The sequence below is a fragment of the Magnolia sinica genome, chromosome 1 (assembly GCF_029962835.1).
Source record: "Magnolia sinica isolate HGM2019 chromosome 1, MsV1, whole genome shotgun sequence".
In the NCBI taxonomy this organism is placed as follows: Eukaryota; Viridiplantae; Streptophyta; class Magnoliopsida; order Magnoliales; family Magnoliaceae; genus Magnolia; species Magnolia sinica.
Window position 1 is genome coordinate 13,904,505 of NC_080573.1, and position 12,895 is coordinate 13,917,399.

Genomic DNA, 12,895 nt, shown 5'->3' on the forward strand with positions numbered 1-12,895 from the left:
ACGTCCTAGATTTTCATTATTTTAGATTTCTAAAAACCCTTAAAATTTTTTATTATAATTAACTTATATTGTCACTTACTGACTATTAACACTTGATGTTAGCCTATACGCGAGTGGTACCAATAAAAAACCACACCAATCTGATTAATCAACCGTAGGAAGCCAACGAATCTAGCTGATCACTTAAACACCAAGTTTAACCACATGATCTGTTCACATGGGGTCCACATTTAACTGACCTATCACTAACAAATCAAGACTGCCACAGCTAAATTAGAGATCTACCCAAAGCCGAGAGGAGTAGGGGTCAGATCTTAATTAACAAACCAAATTAATTTAGTTACTCCTTTAGCCTAAAAACCAACGATTTAGGATTATTAAGACTGAATCACCATTTTTGCTAATTATAAATAGGTCACACTATAAATGTAGTTAATCTAAACCCTAATACTTGCGGACAAGAAATTTTGTTACCTATTTCATTCTAGAAATGCCTTAATTATCCAAACGAACTCTAAACCACTCGTTAGTGGGCCACTAGTTCCAAAACTATAGAATAATGTTCGTCTTACTGGGCTCGACGTCCATCACGGGAGTCAGACCTGGGTAGTGTCCAGAACCGCTTAACTTGAGCCGATGGACGAGTGCATGAGAAATGCAAATACTCTAAAGGAAGAAGCTGAAACTTAAGTGAATTGGGTCGTCTACTCTTATGCAAAGTTGAGAATTTTGGACCGTCGGTTTATAACCAAACTTCACATCTAGAATAAGAGTATTTCTCCACACATATCCATATAGCCGCGGCCCCGATCGACCATCAGTGACCGTTGAACAGACTTCTGATAATACCTGTCAATCGACGCATCCAAATGGCAGGTCGATCATATCCATATGTAGATCATTATTAGGGCTAAATATCCTACGGTGTATATAAATATGTACACCCCATAGTGGGCCCTAGAGGTTAAAAAACCCTCCCATAGGGCTAGTATAGTAAAAACCCAGCCCTTAGGGCCATTTACACCAAATTTGGTACTATATAAGGGCCTCATTTGGGCACCCCCTTTTCCCATACGAATTTCATACCCCTAGCTTGGGTAAAGGAGAAGAGAGAGAGGAGAGAGAAAGAGAGAGAGAAAGAGAGGAATCTTGGAAGTATGAGGGTTTGTGTACCTTCACCCTCTCATCTCCTCTATAATAACCCTGCCACTCGAAGATCCTCTGTGGAGTCCTCTCGGTGGCGATTGGAGGTAAGAAACAGATTTTGCCCTCTAATCTAGTCTTTTATGTTAGGTTTTCTATTCCTTACAATAGTTTGTGTGATTGTTTAAGCTTTGGTAGATTTTTCTCTATAACCCTAATCTTAAGAGCATTTTGAGTCAGACGAATCATTATAAAGGTGCGGACCATTATCTATAGGGTATCATTTATTGACCCTTGAGGATCTCAGTTAATGATTAAATGTTTGTAGATGTTGTAATAACTAGAATGTTCATATGTCATGTTTCATTGTATTATATGTTATTGGTTAGATATGGATTCTCACATGTTCGATGAAATGTCTAAGTGGTAGAATGTGTTGCTCTGTCGATGTTCACATGCTTGATTTATTACCTAAGTGATTGTATTACTTTATGCATGCCCACACATTTGATTTAATGCTTTTGTGAGTGTAATACTCTATGAATGTGCACGTGTTCGATGAAATGCCTAAGTAGTTGTGTAGTGAAATTTATCCTATAATTGTGTGATATAGAGTTTAGTCCATAGAAATACTTAAGATTGCTAAGATGTTGGGTCAGTCGGTAAATTGTCCAAACCAAGGGGTGGCCCTAGTTAGGCCGGCCACCCTAGGCTTTTTTGATCGACCCGGGTGAACACTGACGACCGACAGTAGCTGGACTACACGGGTTGCTTTCACCCAATGCCGGTTGTGTCGTGGTTCTCCTAGGTCAATCTAATTAGTCCACTAACCAACTGATCATGTATGTTCATAATGTATGACACGACTAAATAGAATCTAGGATACCATGTTCCTAATGGATGTGTCCACTCATAACTATTCGTAGGATACGATCCTCCTAAGACTCATGAATTGGGCATAGGACACCGTGTCCGAATTGTCAGCCTATGCTGGGGTGACGAGCCTCCCCATAATGACCAGTAAGCACTAATAGAGGTGATAGACCATTGTTCATACGACTCCTGTCAAATTACCCGGCCGATGGTTGCATGCTAGAGTACCGTTCAAACGACACAGGCGTGAATAGAATTGGGTGACGAGCCCTTTTCTTGTGGTAATTTGGTTGTATGTGATAAGCCTGTACCTTTGTAACACCCCAGCCACTGTTCATCCGGGCTGTGGTCCGAGCGTGGGTCGGGGTGAGCCGTCTGATCTGGACCCCCTTCAAAAATAGCGCTCCAGTCGGTTGGGGCAGCATGCTGTGGATTGTTACAACCTTGAAATTGAGTGATCATACTTGGTTTGGGTGACGACCCATACCGAGTTGATCCTCATACATTAGGTATCATACTATACCTTTGGAATTGTTGATTTGTGAGAAAAATAAATAACACTTAAATTTGGATTAAGGAACACTAGTAAGGAGTCGCTATGTGCAGCAACGAGCCACGTGATCCGGATAAGGACTCGTGATATAATGTTGGTATCCTAACTTTGCCAATATGTTAGATGAATAGAACTTGATAATTACTCAGCTAACATGATCATGCACCATATTGCATTAGTTAGAATGTGGCGGAACAGGCGTTGAAGTCACATGTTTGAGGGAGTGTTGTCATTTGCGAACCGGGTGGTTGGAGTCGCGTGTGAGGGAGTGTTGTTGGGAAAGGGCATGCATCATGTCATATCTTCATATACATATTTAACAAGAGTATTTAGGAAATATTTGATTTCTTATTTATTATTAACTACGCTAATTGTGTTGGTATCTTGCATGTTCGCCTTGTTGTATTTTAAATTATTTTAAAATAAGTTGGTGTTTCAAAATATCCATTGGGACGGGATATGGCTATGGCCATAGGTGCCCTATGGATGTGTCTTTTCACTTAAATATGAAAGGATGCATCTTTTCATATTTTGTTTTGAAAAGTTGTGTCTTTTGAAGCCTAAGGGTCGCACCACTTAGGTTTAAACCCAATAGTCACAACCCTTTGTGAAAGGGTATCTTTACACCCTTAAGGGTGTTTTCACAAAGTTTATAAATAGACCTCTGATTTTAAGTTTTGAAATAGATTAGAAAATTGGTTTTCTTTTTAAAAAATTTGTTTAAGTATTTTCTAGTTTAGGTTAAGACTACAAGTGGTTCGAGCCTGTGTACAGTGAGTGCACTGCTGGGTCCGAGTCATAGTCGTCATATCTGGGAGGTCGATTGCTCTGGAAACCTGTTGCACTTGGGACGCTGTCCAAGGGGAGCAAATTCGATTTCAAGCCGAGTGACTCACGTCACGCCTCGACTTCTATAAATCGATAAATTTTCTTTTATTCTTAATTTAAATTTATTTTGTTTAAATAGTTTTCCAAACTCCATATTCCATTTATTAAAAAATGCATGAGGTTGCATCTGAATGCACTACAACTATGCCTTGTTTACAAATAAAGAGTAACTATTTCTTAAACGATACAAGATGAAAGCCAATTGGAATATATGCATATGAAATTAACCAAAGTCAGATAATGGTCATGACCATCCATGATGAGTGGTCAATTGGTGCATATTATTTATGAGAAGAATCTAGAGAGAGTTAGCAAATCACATCTTTAGAAAATACATCAGAATTTTTTTTTTTAAAAAAAAATCAAATAGATCTTGTTTTCTAAGTTTGGTCCTACATGCGTGAGTATTTAGTTTTGAGGAAAGGTGTATCCTTGTTGTGTTGGCGAGTACCTTGAATTGTCATCTGGATGAATGTGTCGTTTGGGCTACTTCTTTTTAAATCGTCAAGTATTTGGTATGGCCTCAAAAGTAAAACCCAACAATAAGAGATTGTACGGTACAGAGAAGTGACATGATCTAATGATGGCCGTCGATATTTATGATAGCCGTCCATATAAAATCATAATAATAATAATAATACCAACGGTTGTGATTGCTGATAATATTGGGCCCTGTACAAACAGAAAGCACAAGTGGCATTCTATATTGTATAATCTCTTAGGCTAAGCTATGTAAAATGGTGATTCTTCCAGAGGGATGAGTGCTCTTGTCCGCTCTCATGGTGGTTGCACAAATTTTCAGAAGATCTGAAAATACCCTCTACTTTCTCATAATTATGGATATACTTGGTGTCTTTTAGACTTTTGGAAGTCTAGGTTGGGAACAACTGAAGAAGTTTTCCTTTTTATTATAAGCGATAGATTTCTTTTATTATTAGAGTCGCCCCATTAGGCCCAGATTAAAGTATTATCCAATGATCAGAATCATCAATGTTCTTGGGACTATTTTAAAATCATCTCTCTATTTTCTTTTTTGTACACGTGTGACCTAAATGATTACCTAATTGTCTTGATGTTCGGGACATGAACCATTCATTGTGGAATCATCTAAGGGTTTTCAAATAATCCATTTCTTTAGCAGGTGAGAATCTAGAAATTGGATGGTCAGAATTATCCGAATAGTGCAATCTGTGATTGTGGCTCATCTCAGATGGGGTCTATAAGGTGGATGGTCCTAATCACTTTACATGTTAGGCATATATAAGGTTGGATTAAGCATATAAATATAGGCTATACTCATTAAATAAGATCCACCGACTAATTCAAAATAGAGCATTTTGTACCATCCATTAGATATCCATCATTATAAGCCATGCTCAGGTAATCTAAACCGTTAATGTGATGGGTCCTGTCGTGAATGAAGGATGCCGGTAAAACTTTTGATTGGAATGTCCGAACCTGTCAACTAATGGCTTGCATAAATGGTATTTTGTTGTTCTCCAGATAACAGCCAGCCATTTTCTTTGACAACGCATCACGACTCATACACATAACATGAAAGTAATTGATTATGAAAAGTATAATTAATAGGTCATACTGCACACGGGATATTGGATACATAACTATTGGTGACCAATACTATTCAACTAATATGTCGGACTATTTATAATATGTGTCAGCTAAATATTCTTTCATTAGACAATCTTATATATCCAACTTATATGAACTGCAAGTGGATGGTTTACTGTCTACTTTATAATGAGAGATTTTGGAAAGATATTTAATGGTGACTGATGGTGGGTGGCATAAAAGTGCATGGTCTGAATCATGAAAAAAAAAATGGGTCCTACTTTATTGTTGGTGCTATAACAAATATAACATATCATCACTAACTAATCAAGACAATCGTAACTAAATTAAAGATCTAACTGGGGCTGAGTCAGATAAGGCCTGGATCTTGAATAATAGACTAAATCAACCCCGTTACTCTTTTAGCCTAAAACCGACGGTTTAGAGTAATCATGACCAAATCTTCACTTTCACTAGTTATAAATAGGCCACATTATGAACATAGTTAATCCAAACCCTAATCATGGCCCACGAGAAATCTCGCTACCAGATTCATTACAGAAATGCCTCGATTTTCCGAACAAGCTCTATATCGCTCGTTAGTGGGCCACTAGTTTCAAAACTATAGAATAATATTCATCTTATTGGGCTTGACGTCCATCGTGGGAGTCACACTTGGGTGCTGTCCAGAACTGCTTAACTTGATCTAAAGGACGAGTGCATGAGAAGTGCAAATATCCTAAAGGAATAAGCTGAAACTTAAGTGGATTAAGTCGTCCACTCTTATGCAAAGTTGAGGATTTCTGATCGTCGGTTTACGATCAAACTTCGCACGTGGAGTAAAGATATTTCCCTGCTCATATCCATATATCCGCGGCCTCGATCGACCATCGGTGACCGTTGAACAGACTTCTAATCATATCTGTCGATCGGCGCATCCAAATGGCGGGCCGAACATGTCCATACGTAGATCATCATTAGGGCTAACTATCCTACGGTGTATATCAATATGTACACCCCATAGTGGGCCCTAGAGACTAGAAAAACCCTCCCATAGGGCTAGTATAGTAAAAACCCAACCCTTGGGGCCATTTGCACCAAATCTGGCATTATAAAAGGGCCTCATTTGGGCACCCCCTCTCCCCATACGAATTTGCCCTAGAGCAAGAGAAAAAAAGGGAGAAAGGGAGAAGAAAAAGAGGAGAAAGGAGAAGAGAGAGACCTTGGGGTGTGGGTGTTGGTGCACCTCCGCCCTCTCATCCCCTCTTTAGCCGCCTCGCCGTAGCCGGAGTCGTCGTTGGAGCTTTCCCGACAATGGTTGGAGGTAAGTGTTGAATCTCAAATATAATTTAGGGTTTCAATAGTTGTTTATCCCAAATCTCATAAGCTTGTATGTTTATTTAGGTCTTTCAACAATTTTCTCTAAAAACCTAACCCTAGGAGCTCAAAATCGGAGATTCCTTCTTAAAGGTGCGGACTATTATTCTTAGGTGGCCTAGCACCAATTTTAGTATGAATCTAATGATTATGTTTGATTGGGTGATGTATTTGGATAATCTAGAGAAAATTTAGGCAAGACCTTACATTTTAGATCCTCTCAATCAACATGGAATGATTATGGAATGTTTGTTGTTCCTCAACATGATTGGGTATGAATTTGATGATTGTTTGTTCATTCCTTGCTTGATTTTTGTACAATGTTTCCTTATAACATGTATGATGCATTAACCCTTGTGTATTTTGTACTATGAGATACATGAAATTCTTGGCTTCCTTACTAACCCACACAACACACTTGCACATTTATTTCGTAATAATGTTAGTAGTCGCATTTATAGAGAAACTTGAATTTATATGTTTAATGTATGACTACTTGACATCACTTGTGCTAGATGATAAACCCTAATTTGTTGAAGTGCTATTGAATACCATCAAATCCCTAGGTTGCTCAGGAAACTGAGGTGAGAGAAGGTGGTCCCGTTGGTAGGACTATCCTGAGGCTAGACCAATGAATTTGGGCGGATGCGAACGGGCGACAGTAGTTGGACTACATGGGTCGCTTGTACCCGATGTCGTCCGTCACGTACTCGCCTAAACTCGCACGGTCTAGTCCACTTACTGACCAACCATGTTTGTTAACCATGTCTGCTCATGCCTGTATGGAATCTGAAACACCCTTCAACCACTGAAGCCCATTGATAACCATCTGAAACCGATCCACTGACTCGAGAGCTGAGCATGGTGGAATGGGACACTGTGTCTGAGCTGTCAGCCTACGCTGAGGTGACAAGCCTTCTCTTAGTGATCGCGAGTGATCCCTCTTCTCAGCACTCCCCATGTGCTTGAATCGGGGATGGGGAACCCAATGAGATCAAGGATTGCGGGGTCCTAGCCTCACATGTTGAGGGGCCTTAGCCTCGCAACCAGTTGAGGGCAATGATACGTGGGGTGTACTAGTTTCCCCAATCTGCTAGATGAATGGAATTACTAAATACTCGGCTAACAGTATTCACGCATCGCATTAGATAGAATTTGACGACTCGGCAGTTGAGGTCGCAATGAGGGAGTGTTGGTCATGCGCGATCGTTAGACATAGTCGCTCGAGGGAGTATTATTGTGAGGTCATGCATCATATCATAATACATGCATATGCATTAACAAGACTATTTATGGATCTGTGAATATATACATTTCATTTAATTCATCATATAATTGCTCCTGGTTGTAACTTAAGGCTAATAGTAACCACTGAGTTAGCTACTCACTCCTACTCTGGGATGGTGTTTTAAAACACAAACCGACCCTTTAGTAGATGCAGGTGAGGCGGAGCTCGACGAGCCGAGCAGAGTGAACATTGATAAAGAAGAAGAGCTTCCCTGCTTCCAGACTTTCGGCAGATCCTTTTAGTCTGAGTTCGGGCTACCGCGGGGTATGGGTCAGGGCTCTAGTCACTTTGGGTCATATATGGATGGGACCAGTTCCCTATTTAGATGATTTGGGATTTGTGGTTTAGATATTTTTATATTTAGTAGCACTCGATACTTCTTTATGATTTACTTATGCTGCATGCCTTGCTAAACTCTCCATTGTTTATGAGATCATCCAAATGAAATTAAAATTTGAAGCCCATTAGGGCACCCATGACACCTAGGAATTTGGAAGCCAAGTCCCTACACAGCCCCCGAAAACCCGGGGTGTTACATCCACATTCAATGAAACAATTCTAATGATTTTGATGGTTTACCATCTACTTTCTGTCTAAAATTTTGGATAGGAGATTTTGGGAAGATATTTGATAGCCACTAATGCTAACAAAATGTAACATGTTATTTTAATCAAATGCATGTTGATGAGTTGATTTTTTATGTGATTGATGCACATAGAATAAATATTTATATTAATGTTGATCTTTAGAAATACAATAGAATGCACGGTTTCACACCAAGGCATTAATGCACATATATTTCTAACATGAATAATTCATTGGTGGGTTTTTGTTTGTATTTATAATGACCTAAAAAATAAGTTATAATATAGACAAACCATTAGTATGAATGACCTTTATGATAATGATTGCATACAAGGAATAAATGAGTACGTTATATTGAACTTGATCAGATCAATGACCAAGTCTATTAAACTATGGGCTCACTTATCACTATGTATCTATAAATATAGAGAACGCACGTTATTCATTTTATATCATTGCATGTATCTTATGGCCTTTGATCCATCGTATTTGGATTTATGATTGATATATTTGAATCTTATATACATGTGTCACATGAACAAAATATAGTCTTCATATTATAATATGAAACATTAGACAATGTATGACATTTTTCTTAATAGATTTATCAGGTGATCCATAGATATATCGATTAAGGATAAATTTAAAATTGTGGGGCTGCACTCGGATGCATAAACCACTTAACGCATGGAATCCAAGCTTAGTCAATAGGTATTTGATAAGTGGGTTGTCATAAAATTGAAGATTTGCACTGAAGAAACTATATGTTGAATGTTATGGATCAATATGCACATGTTTTATGTTGATGTGTAGGTCTTTGAGACAAGGTGTCTGTAATTTAACATATTGCATGTTTTAATGATCAATTTGATAGCCATCAAATGAATGGTAGAAAGAATATTGGTAGCGGTCTGAATTCATAAGATGATTGTTGGATCAATGAGATTTTTAAGCTATATTTTATTCTCATTGGAGGCTAGATTTGGACATTTGAGATTAGTATTCATATTAGACTATAAGTTTATGTAATAAACTGTGTTGTTTTACCATCAACAAATGTATTTAATGGCCAAACTTATGCACTTATGGAGCTCTCATTGTTCAATCCGTCGATCAAGATACTTGATAATGAACTTAGACATTTTTTCTTCATATTCAGTTGACAAATATCCATTGATTGTATTGAATTCTAATCACTAATTGATAAATTGGCCAACCTTTCATGTGTTAGGGAACATGTGATAACATGATAATGTTGCGATATGATTACATGAAAGTTATACTCTATTTTAGTTGTCATATGTCTATGCATGACAGATTACTCCAGCCTCTTTGTATTACAGATACAATAAGCTCGATTGACTTTACTACCAGTTAGTTGAATGGTGGGCTAGTGAAGTTGCTTAAATTATAAGAGTACATTCAAGGCTAATAAAGTTGGTTGTATTTAGAGCCAGTGATACGACAACTATCATAATAATAGTGATGCTCAATATCTATTGTTTGATGGAGTCGTAATTATTGACTCTGTGAGGTTAGAAATGAGTTTGGTATGCGTTGGCTTGAGATATAAATAGTCAAAGAGAATACAACTGACTGCCAAAGACTTGACCAAGGAGCAAAAGAATGAATCCGCCTAAGCAGAGACTCGTTTCTAAATAACTAGTTGGTGAGGCAATAGCTTGTCAATACGATGATCCCTATCTGATCTGAAAGGAGGATTAGCCACAATGGGTATAAGACATGGCCAAACTCGTATGAGAAGAAAGCTTGATGAAGCAATGACGGGTGAAGGTAAAAGGCCTACGGGTTATAAACCTCTGACCAAGTGACTATCTAAAAGATTAGTCAATAATACATCGAAAGGAATGGGGCTGAGTCTAATATATGAGCTACCAGTGTTGGTAACGCAACCTATACGAGTAGAGATCCTATTAGATAGGTTCAATGGATAAACAACAAGACACAAGGTAAACGATTTCACTGATGTAAATGAGCCCCTTCTATGGTGTACAGTGTGAGCAGCAATGAAGAATGATGAGTTTGTGAACTCTTAATGAATCCATAGCCATATATTTGGTGGTGTACCCAATTGCTGTGTACACTTGATGGAATTCACCTATATGGGTATGAAGGTGGAGGCCGCTTCCTATGAGAATCTAGGCGAATTCTATAGAAAACTCATGAAACCAAAGTAATCGTGTATGGCTGAAATGCACCGAATCGCAGAATCACTTGTAGTGGAAAAGTTGTGTGAGTGACATGTACTTGCAATCTACATCAAAAGGAATCAGGTTCAAGACTATGTTATCACTTAATTTTTGTAAACCTGTCATGTTTACTCTAATGTCGGTTCAAGTCTATGGTGACACCGACACCATTGCACAACTCTTCCATTTTAACTAGAAATGTCAAAAATTTTAAAATATGTGAGGGATTGTTTATTTTAAATTATTTTAAAATAATTTGATGTTTCAAAATATCCATTGGGACGGGCTATGGTTGTGGCCATAAGTGCTTTATGGATGTGTCTTTTCACTTAAGTCTGAAAGGTTGCATCCTTTCATATTTTGTTTTGAAAAGTTGTATTTTTTAAAGCCTAAGGGTCGTACCAATTGGGTTTAAAACCAATAGTCACAACCCTTTTTGAAAGGGTGTCTCTACAACTGGGTGTCTCTACACCCTTAAGGGTATCTTCACAAAGTCTATAAATAGACTTCTGATTTTAAGTTTTGAAATAGATTAGAAAATTGATTTTCATTTAAAAAAATTTGTTTAGGTATTTTCTAGTTCGGGTTAAGACTACAAGTGGTTCGAGCCCGTGTACCGTGAGTGCACTGCTGGGACCAGGTGATAGTTGTTATATCCTGGAAGTCGATTGCTCTGGAAACCTGATGCACTTGGGACGTTGTCCAAGGAGAGTAAATTCAATTTCAAGTCGGGTGATTTAAGTCACGCCTCGACTTCTACAAATCGATAAGTTTTCTATTTCTTGTTTATCATTAATTGTGTTAATTGTGTTGATAGCATGTGTAACTTAAAACTAATGGAACCATTGAGTTAGCTACTCACTCCCACCTGGGATGGTGTTTTAAAACACCAACTAGGTGTGTCATTGATGCAGGTATGAGTGAGACCTCAGACAGGTAGGTTCATATAGGGTTGTGCCAACGCCGTTATGTTTTGGAGAATTGGGCATAAACCAAAAGCTTTACACTTTAACGATCTTGGGTATGTATATTGTGGCTTGTATAATCCCATTTTGGGCGATCATTACCTTGGAAATTGTATTTTTAACTTTAGCCCTATATTTCTGAATCTATCGCTATATCTACCTCACTTGGATCCGCTAAGTGAATTGCGTTACTACGATTATCCGTGTGCGGAATGAATGTAAATCTGAATATTTTGTGAGATATATAATACATATATACTTAATATATCAAAACACACACACACACACACACACACACACACACACACATATATGGAAAAGGTTCTATGCGGTCGAGTTCCACAGAACTTCCCATGAGGTCGAGATATGTGGGCCCCCTGTGATATGTGTCGAACATCACATCAGTTAGATGCACCATTCCATGGTGGGCCTAGGGCTTAAAAATCAAGTCAATCCGTGACTTTTGTGGGCCACACCACATACAAAAGTTGAGAGGGGTTACCCTCCATTAAAACATTCATAATCATTTGTTGGGCCCACTGAGATGTGGTTCACAAATCCAGCCCATCCATTATGTGTGTCCCACTTGGATGAGGGGTCAGATCAAGTTTCTGATGCATCCAAATTTCATGTGGGCCCTCACCAAGTGCGGCCCCACCAAGTGTTTTTATAAGTTTTAGGCATGTATTCACATGATTTTAGTTAATATGGCCCACTTGAGTTTAGTATACGGCTGATTTTTGGGATATCCCATAATTTAAAGGGGATCCATCAAATGCACAATGTTGATATTCGACATACATCATGGTGGAGCCCACATAGTTCGACCTCATGGGAAGTTCCCATGAGCTCTATATATGGAAAAGGTTCCATGTGGTCGAGCTCATGGGAAGTTCCCATGAGGGCCACCTCATAGTATCAAAAATCTTCTCCACACCATGCATTTGATAGGTCCGTTTAAATTATGGGTTATCTCAAAAATTAGTCGTACACGGAACTCAAGTGGGCCATACCATCTAAAATCATACGAAGACATGCCTAAGACATATAAAAGTAGTTGGCGGGGCCCTTTGAAATTTGGATGTGTTTGAAACTTGGTCCCCACCATCCAAGTGGGACACACATAATGGATGGGTGAGCTTGTGAATCACATCTCGGTGGGCAATTAATACCCCAACTTTCTTCCCAACACTCTGAAAATGCAACTTTTTGCCTACATTGTTTTGCTTTGAAAATGCAACCTTTTGCCAACATTGATTTGAGTTCGAATAATTTCAATGGTCCCATACCTTGCATATTGAATGGAGCGGGAGTACTTGTTCTCTCCAACAATCAATTTTCTGGGCCAATCCCACCCAATTTTACATCCACAATGCATAAGTTACAAGTCTTTTCTGCCGGAGGTAATCAAATCGGTGGCATAATTCCCTCATCCATAGGCAAA

At 38.5% G+C, this 12,895-nt stretch overlaps 1 protein-coding gene across 1 annotated transcript in view; it reads left to right on the forward strand.

Moving 5' to 3' along the window:
• Positions 1–12,895, forward strand: part of LOC131240500 (N6-adenosine-methyltransferase non-catalytic subunit MTB) — a 66,053-nt gene that overhangs the window by 19,790 nt on the left and 33,368 nt on the right. The window lies entirely within an intron of this gene.